The 8,557-nt window shown below is 38.7% G+C and overlaps 1 protein-coding gene across 1 annotated transcript in view; it reads right to left on the minus strand.

Moving 5' to 3' along the window:
- Positions 1-7,717: 7,717 nt before the first annotated feature.
- Positions 7,718-8,557, minus strand: part of LOC108800345 (ectoderm-neural cortex protein 1-like) — a 6,839-nt gene continuing 5,999 nt past the window's right edge. The window contains exon 2 of the mRNA XM_018572331.1: positions 7,718-8,133. The gene's annotated coding sequence lies outside the window, so the exon portion shown is untranslated. The remainder of the gene's footprint in view (positions 8,134-8,557) is intronic.

Here is an 8,557-nt window from a genome sequence, read left to right on the forward strand (position 1 = left end):
AAGATCGTTGTTATTATTTAAAACTAATTTTCAGTTAGCTAGCGCTTCTTACATTTTAGCTAAAAGATTGTTCAAACATCAACCCCTAATATCAAATATGAAATTGGCAATTGCTTGGGTCTGTGCTAGATGACAGGGGCTGTTTAATTGATATATCACATAATCGCAGTCTCTGTTTTGAAATCATGCCTTGCTGGAATTTGATTTCATTTTCTTATTCAGCCATGAAATTGGGAAATCCTATTTGTTAAGCAGTCGACCTTCTAGAAAGGATCAAAAGAGATCTTAACCCCCATAGTGCTAAAGGGGATTTTACAGTTTTGCATATGGCCTACACATTTTAATCAACCTGATGCAAGATGAAAGGGTATAGGTGACATGGTTTTAGTAGCAACACCCCGCATCGCTTAACAAGCATTACTCGCTGCAAAATCCTGGAAAGCCAGTTAATTTGATCCCACACTGTTGCTCATGGGTGCAGCCGAGGTCTGCATACTCCATGGTTAATAATCTCAGCCAAGTATTATTTCTGGATTTTACATGAGTCACATTCCATTCTGAATGCAGATTTTACGAAAAGTCATACAGTATTCATAGGAACAACCTCTTACAATGCATTGCATATACTCCAATCTGTGCACATTCTTACAGCTGTCTGTTAGAAGCAAAATTATAGATTTAACATTGTCATTGCTTAGTATCACTTTAAATGATTCACGCCAGTCCATTGATTTATTGATTGTTCCTTTGAAGTAGCGCTTTAATCGATGCTGTGTTGAACTGATATCTGATTACATCTGAATGTAAAGTACATTTCTTATATTTCTGCTAGACAATTTACACAAAAAAGAAATGTTTCAGTTGGTAAATATATTCTTAACAAAAAAACTGTTTTTGCTGTCTTTGAACTTAACAGTGCTAAATGCGAGAATAAGATGAGAATTTCCATACTTCCCTTAGAGGTTTTCTGCAAGTACCAGCGTATAACCGCATACAGACATTGACTTCTATGGGTTTTCCTCAGCACCTGCAGCTCCCTGGCGAGAGGAAATACCATGGAATTTACATTGGAGGGGCTCAGCCGCCCATGTGCATGAAACCTTAAATGATCTTAAAAAGCTAGTACAAAATCACAGCAAACTGGAACTGGCATTACCCATTATCACAACCAGGGCCGTGATACAGATCACAGGGCCCCATAGCAAAAATGTTATGGGGGCCCCCTGATGACCTCTCTCTGAGCTATGAGTAATGATGCCAAGATCCCAAAGACTCTTCTTGTGTATCTGAAGTCGTCTCTACACTGTAGACATTACATGGGATTAGAGTCAGCTGTAACCACTCCAACCCTTAATGATACAGTATTGTATTGTCTTCATAATAATAATAATACACTGCCAAAAAAAGTCACCACCTGGATTTCAAGCACTTTTGTGATCTGGGGTTGCTTCAGTTGCTTCAGTTGCTCAGGTCTAGGTTCAACAATGTTATGTCCCCAAAAATATGAGGTCAGCTGCCTACCTGAATGTACTGAGTGACCAGGTTTTTTCTTCCATGGATTTTTTTCTTCCCTGATGGCATGGGCATATTCCAAGATGACAATGCCAGGATTCATCTGGCTCAAACTGTGAAAGGGTGGTTCAAGGAGCATGAGACATCATTTTCACACATGGATTGGCCACCACAGAGTCCAGACCTTAACTCCATTAAGAATCTTTGGGATGTGCTGGAGAAGACTTTACATAGTGGTCTGACTCTCCCATCATTACTACAAAATGTTGGTGAAATATAAATTTAACTCTGGACAGAAATACATGTTGTATATACATTGTATAAGCTTATCAAAACGACGGCGTGATGAATGCATGCTATAATCAAAGCTAAAGGGAGTCCAACGAAATATTAGAGTGTGTGACTTTTTTTTGGGCAGTGTAGAACTCACCATATTAATTCCTTTTTAACTTCACATGCCTTTCTATTTCTCTCCACGTTTACATGCAAAAAATGACAGTGACAAGGGCTGGGACATTTTATAGGAGTGCTATCTGTATCCTTTCATTGAAACAGATTGAGTCTTTAAGCGTGCATTCACACTGAAATGTGGACGTTGGACGTGACTCAATGTAAGTGCGTTCACTTGTGCTGGTATAGTACTTTTTTTTTCCAGTGCAGAGCAGCTTACATCAATGCAACTCACTGGTGTGAACTGCTCCTATTTACATCCATTCATTTTCAGATGTCTTTTCATTGGCATGCGTTACAAAATGAATGCCAACGCAACTGGTGTTATGGGGCCTCAAGCGGTAGTAAATTGCTGTGTGTGGGGAGGGTTTTTTGTCATAAAGTGCTAGTATATAAAAATCTCTGCCTGGCTTTTTTTTTTGCCCTTCATGAGTTGCATCCAATTCTGAATGCAGGTTTAACAATTTTTTTTCCTACCTCCTAACAATTTGAAGTTTGATTACTTCATCTTAAAAAAAAATGTTGCTGATATAATTTTTCACAACCCCTGACACTGTCAGATTGCTTAACAGATAGCACACAATTGTGTAGAAAAAAAGGCATGTGAAATAAAAATATATTATTATATATGGCATACTATTCTACCATATACAGTATAAACCCCTTACAGTTATCAGAGTACAATTGTTTTCACAAGAGTAATCTTGTAACAGAAAGCTAAAGCTTTGCAAGATTCACTTGGTTTGCTTGGGTGCATGCTACCTGCAGTTAATGAATGGCACTTTTTAATAGTACTGACAACCATTAAAGCCCAACTCCAGGGAAATTCCACTGCAAGGGAAATCTTTGGACTGCTCCGAACTGCAAGGGCTAACTGTTTGATTATGCCCAGAGGACTGGAAAAAGCTTTTTTACTTACCTGATCCCCACTACTGCCCACTCCTGCCAGCTTCCCCCAGGCAACATGGCCAGTCTCTGCAGCCTTTTTTCCCTTTTGCTCTGGCGGTCTAAGTGCCGTTTACATCATCAAGTACAATGAAGGCTCCATAGATCTACATTGTAAGTGAGGACACTGAAGGACAGCCCACAGCTGGAGTTGGGGGAAAGAGCGGAGGGCTGAATGTCTGGTGAGTGGGGATCAGGTAAGTAAACATGTATTGTTTAGGAGGGCAAAACACCCAATCAGAATTCAGGTTTCTGTCATCTGAAATTGGTTTTGTATGCTGATTATTGGCTGCTGCAAGCTTGCATTTTTAGCTTTATTCTTTGTATACCATATGGAGTAAACCTTTGTTTACAATATGTAGTTGGTGTTCAGTTAAATTCATGACTGAAAAACTATGTAAAGCTGGTTCTACTGTACACTTATATATTTCTTTCTTTTAGCCTGCGGGTCAAAGAAATCTAACAGATTCATCCACCAACGCTTAACATTATAGATGGATGAATCATCCCTGCTGGTTATTGTATTCTGATAGCTGTTGATCATCGTTGTCCAAATACCTGAAGAGTGACTGCAGCAGATTAACGGCAGTCTCTATTCAGCCGACAACTTCCCACCTGGCTCCTGTGACGTAAGTGGAATAAGAAATTGTTGAGTTGGATGGTGTCTGGTGGTGCAGAAAATTCGAGCATTGCATGGCCAGCTGATGACTAAATTGAAGTATACCTCACAGTATAAATTTGTGTGCTTGTTGCTGTCAAAATGATAAATGAAGACACCTTAACATCCATATTCTTAGATTGCATTTTGTACAGACTATGTGCATATGCTGAAATGAATATGTGTAAAGTCAAACTAAAGAGAAGCAGGGCACCTTGAAACCAAATACAAGTAATACTCAGGTACGAGCTTAGGTTACATTTGACCATTCTAGTCTACCTTTTGAAATCCTGCTGGTCTGCTTTTCTTGCCCTGGGCATAACCATCCGTGTTTTCTTTATACTGTAGTACCTTTTCTTTCTACTCTATTTCTGCAACGTGGTGAGGACTTGTGGCTAAACCATGGTGTGAATTGTGGTTGTTGCTGTGTCTGTGGCATTAAGGCCACACCTATTGTTTTTTTTTTTTATCGAATTGTTTTAGGACACATTACCAAGTACCATACTGTTATACAGTATACCTCTTTGTGTTCTGTTTACCAAAATATAACTAAATCTGATCTGTTGCCTTCACCCAGTGGTGTATGTTCAAATCAGCAGGGGATCCGTGAACAACAAAAGGAAAGGAAGTTACTTTTGTGGCAGTAATGTCCATTCATTCGTTTTCTCCATTCTGTGATGGAGGAAAAATTGGAGCTTCACTGACCCATGTTAGGTGGAAGTAAAAGGACGTGCATCAGTTCATCCCCAAAATACAGAGTGGAGGATCTCATCAGAGCAGTCACATGAAAGGGACCTTAAGCAAGTTGCCCATAACTACTTTGTATTATTTTTTTTAAACAGTTTAATCCACTCAAAAGCAATATTTTCTGTACTCTTTAAAGTGTATCGGATGCAACCTTATTCCAAGCAGGTGCATGTGGTGACAAAAGAACAAATAACACTTGAAAGAGTTTTATTCTTTATTGACAAATATCAGCTCCAGGCTGAAAGCAATATTAAATATACAATGACATTTTACTTTCTAAACACTCAATGAGAAACACCAAATATTAAAATTCTTGGTAGCTCGTATATTAATTTGACAACCAACAGAATTGGACAAGACAAATCACAGTCACGTAAACTGAACACTAGGACTTGTAGAAGTATGTAAATTGTATTTAGGACATTTATCAAACCTGTTTTTAGAGGCTAATGTGTAGTACAGAAATCAATCATAAATTAGGGCTTGTGTTGACAGGCTTTGGGCTTGTGTAAAGGAAACTTCTAAGATCTAAGATCATCCAGAATGCATTGACAGGTGAATTTGACCTACTTCCAAACTGCTGCAACTGGGGTTTTCATTCCCATAGACTTGCATAGTAATGCAAAACCCAAGGTGGACAAAATCCCATCAACACAGGCCCTAACACTGGCCTCACGTGGTCAAATGCTGCTTCTAGTCTTGGTGTCAGAATTCACTTTTCATTTGAAAATGTATTTAAGAAAAATGTTCAGAAGAATAATTTCTGACACCTTTGTGACTTTCATGTGCATCTAGTCATTGGGGTGGATTTACTAAAGGAGTAGAGCATGCTCACTTTGCATGGTGAATTTTTACTTTGTGAATGAGGTGAAGCTGTACTTACTTCAGTAAGGCAATTTTGTGAGCAATGCTTAAGTGAATTTACTAAGCCTAGAGCAGACAGAATCTGGAGCAGCTGCCTATGGCAACCAATCAGCTTCTAGCTTTTATTTTTAAATAAACCGGACAAGCTGAAGATAGATGCTGATTGGTTACTATGCACACCTGCTCCAGATTCTGTCTGCTCCAGTTATAGTATATGCCCCCCGTCTTTTAATTTTCCTTATTGTGTATCCTTTGCAAAGTCAGTTTTCACCTCATTTGCTAAAATTTAACAAAATTCACTTTGTGAAGTGAACATGTGCTACTCCTTTAGTAAATCAACCCCTTTATCTGACCACATGTCTGATAATCATCACATCAACAGTCAAGAGTTAGAAGATATACAGGTTATTTTCAAGCCACACCATCAAATACCTACCAATATCACATGCTACATAAATACTAGACAATATAAACAAAAGATTGAATTGGTTGTTATTGTGCAAATTCATGAAATGTGCACTTAAAAGCAATGATGGAAATCATCATGCTTTTAAAAAAGGAATTCTGTAGAGAAATCGAGAGGTTGCCTTTCAAACCTCCTTTTGAAAAAGCTAGTTGTTTGGCTTCAATACCTTTTTAAAACCACTAACGCAGACAGTAAAGTCAGGACTGCTGATCTCAATGCTTGTTCCAGGTGCATAATGCAATGTATTAAAGTCCCAAGATCGTTGTGACATTCACAGGCAACTAGCATTTTCACAGAGACAGGTTAGCAATGGCATACAAATTCCTCTCGTTACAGGTTTCCATTAAAGTTTAGTATTTTAGACACTTGACTTTTCTATCACTACTAAAATCCAAACATATTTTCACATCAATAGGTTACTGTATAAAATGCAAAGGTCTTTTATTAGAAGTTCTAGCAAAAGTGTGCTCATTCGGAGGTCATTATATACAAAAAGATGTTTGGCCCCTTCACATAATAGAAATTAGGAAAGAAAATCAGTGGATTTGTACCACAAGACAAGAATCTACCACGTCTTAAAACAAGTTTGCATTATTATTTTGAATCCTAACAACTCAAAAATTCCATGTCCTTGTAAGCAAAACTTGCCATACGTTAGTGTTATAGTTTGCAAACAAATAACAGGGGCTGATTTTTAAAGTGTAAGTCAGGGCAAAATAAAGAAAAAACATGTAGTACACATCTGCAATATATGCACATATTCCTGTGTTTTATACTGCAAATACAGAAAAATACCGGTTGATCTGCCAGGAATGCATTAAGATCCTAAGCCCTGCTGTGGGCTGACAACACAGTTCCTTTGCTGAGCTGAAATTGCAAGGAATGGTGTCAGCCCTGCCCAGTTGTATTTTGCTAAACTAAAGAATACCTAACTCTCTCCTCCCCTCCACAACATAGAAGAGAATTGTTCTGTAGTCCTAGATGAGAACTAATTAGACACCTTTGAGATCAGTATTTCTCAACCTTTTTCAGTCAGGGCAACCTTTAAAAGTATGCAAAATCTTGAGGTACCCCAATCTAAAATGTAAATGTTAACATGTGGTTTCCCAAAAAATGCATGCCAGATCCCTATCCTAGATAGGGGTCTGGTATAGAATTTAAGGAGGGGACCTCAAGCAAAAAAAACACAATAGGGTTCCTCCCTTTACAAGAGAGTCCCCCCTTCATATCAGGAGCCCCCCCCTCCCTTTACATCAGAAGTCCCCAGATCACATCAGAGACCTCATTCACATCAGAATCCTGCCTTCCAATCTGTACCACAGCATTAGCATGGCATAGGGTGGAAGGCAGAGCAGGTCTGGACAGAGGTGGATATCCGTCCTCTTTTGAAGCTGGTTGCCACCTGCTCTGGATTAGCATTTCCATGGTGCTGGCAACTGGCCCACCTGCACAATGTAAACACATGATGCTGTGCGTAAATTTGACTGCACCCCTGATGAAGCCAGATGGCACCCCAGTTGAGGCTTCTTTAGATAACACAAGCAGAGTGTACAATACACAATGCAGCTATGGATTTCTGACAAGTTCAACTGGGGTTTTTGTGCACTTATCACGCAACAATAACAAAACACATTCAATGGCATAGTCACTCATCCAAAAGGGAGCAAATAAAATAAGTTAATTGTGAGGGTTTATTTACACTTTAAAATCTGCTGCAGTGTGAACTACAACTACTGCTTGAACATGACATGTTCGCTTTTCACAAGTAATGGTGGTTTCATGTGGTGATCCACTCAGATCTACTAAAAACATGTTTCTAAAGCTGAGGAGAAGGCCACTCAGTTTTAGAATAATATAGCCCTTGTAGCTGCTTCAGAGCTCACACCTAAGGACCTATGAGGCCCTGGAATGTTCCCTTACATTGAACAGTCCCCTAGATATACATAGACAAGAGCCAAAAGTCTGCATGCATCTTAAGGTTTTATTTTCATTTCTGATTGGAATGGATTTTTTGTCTGGGCAGGCAGGCTTCAAGAAAAAGTGATGGATGATATTTTATCTTCAAGATTTACTATTTACTAGGTTCACAATTTGACAGTCACTTCTACACAATTGTCTTCTCAAAATCAGATATGTAAAAAAAGAAACCAAAAACAATCACAGCTGTATGACATTCTACTGGACTTTATAGGAGTGTGCTTGGGAAAACAGTTACTCTTTTTTTTTTACGTCCATGAGAGATCTCAACATTTTTAACATTCAAGAAAGTCATTTTAATATAAAATGACAAACTTCTACCAAGTGTACAAGTCACTCATGCATGAAACAGCAGTGGAACAGGTCCGTAGCGGGTCCGTTTTCACTTTTTAACACTGATATGACATCTGTTGCCACTGTTGGTATCCAGGCAGACATTAGCAACAACCTTGCGTTACAGGAAGCCCCCACCACAGCGCTGTTCTTATTCACCAAAGAAATTATACTGGATACTCTGCAAGAAAACCGAACATAAATTACTGCCAATTATGACAAAGAAAAGTACAAAGGAAATAAAATGCTGTGCAATACATATAAATCCTTTGGACACAAGTTTAAGTTTATATATAGGAAAAAAGAATGATACTGCTCATCTTGAGATGTATCCTATAACAAAATGTGCCACTTCTGAGCATTTACTTGGCAACTTTCACAGACGCCATAGGAGGATTTATTAAAAAAAAGTGTCGGAGACAAGTTCTATCTCAACTAGTATGGTTGCCCATAGCAACCCATCAGCTTCTATCTTTTATTCGTTTCCACACAGTTTAAAAAATGTAAAAGCTGACTGGCTGCAATCAAATTGAGACAAAGAGAAGGCAAAGTTTGTCTAAGACACTTTTTATTGATACCAGCAAACCCCCCCCCCCGCCGCCTTT

Source organism: Nanorana parkeri, unplaced genomic scaffold, assembly GCF_000935625.1.
Source record: "Nanorana parkeri isolate BGI_ZX_2015 unplaced genomic scaffold, ASM93562v1 scaffold1999, whole genome shotgun sequence".
Lineage (NCBI taxonomy): Eukaryota > Metazoa > Chordata > Amphibia > Anura > Dicroglossidae > Nanorana > Nanorana parkeri.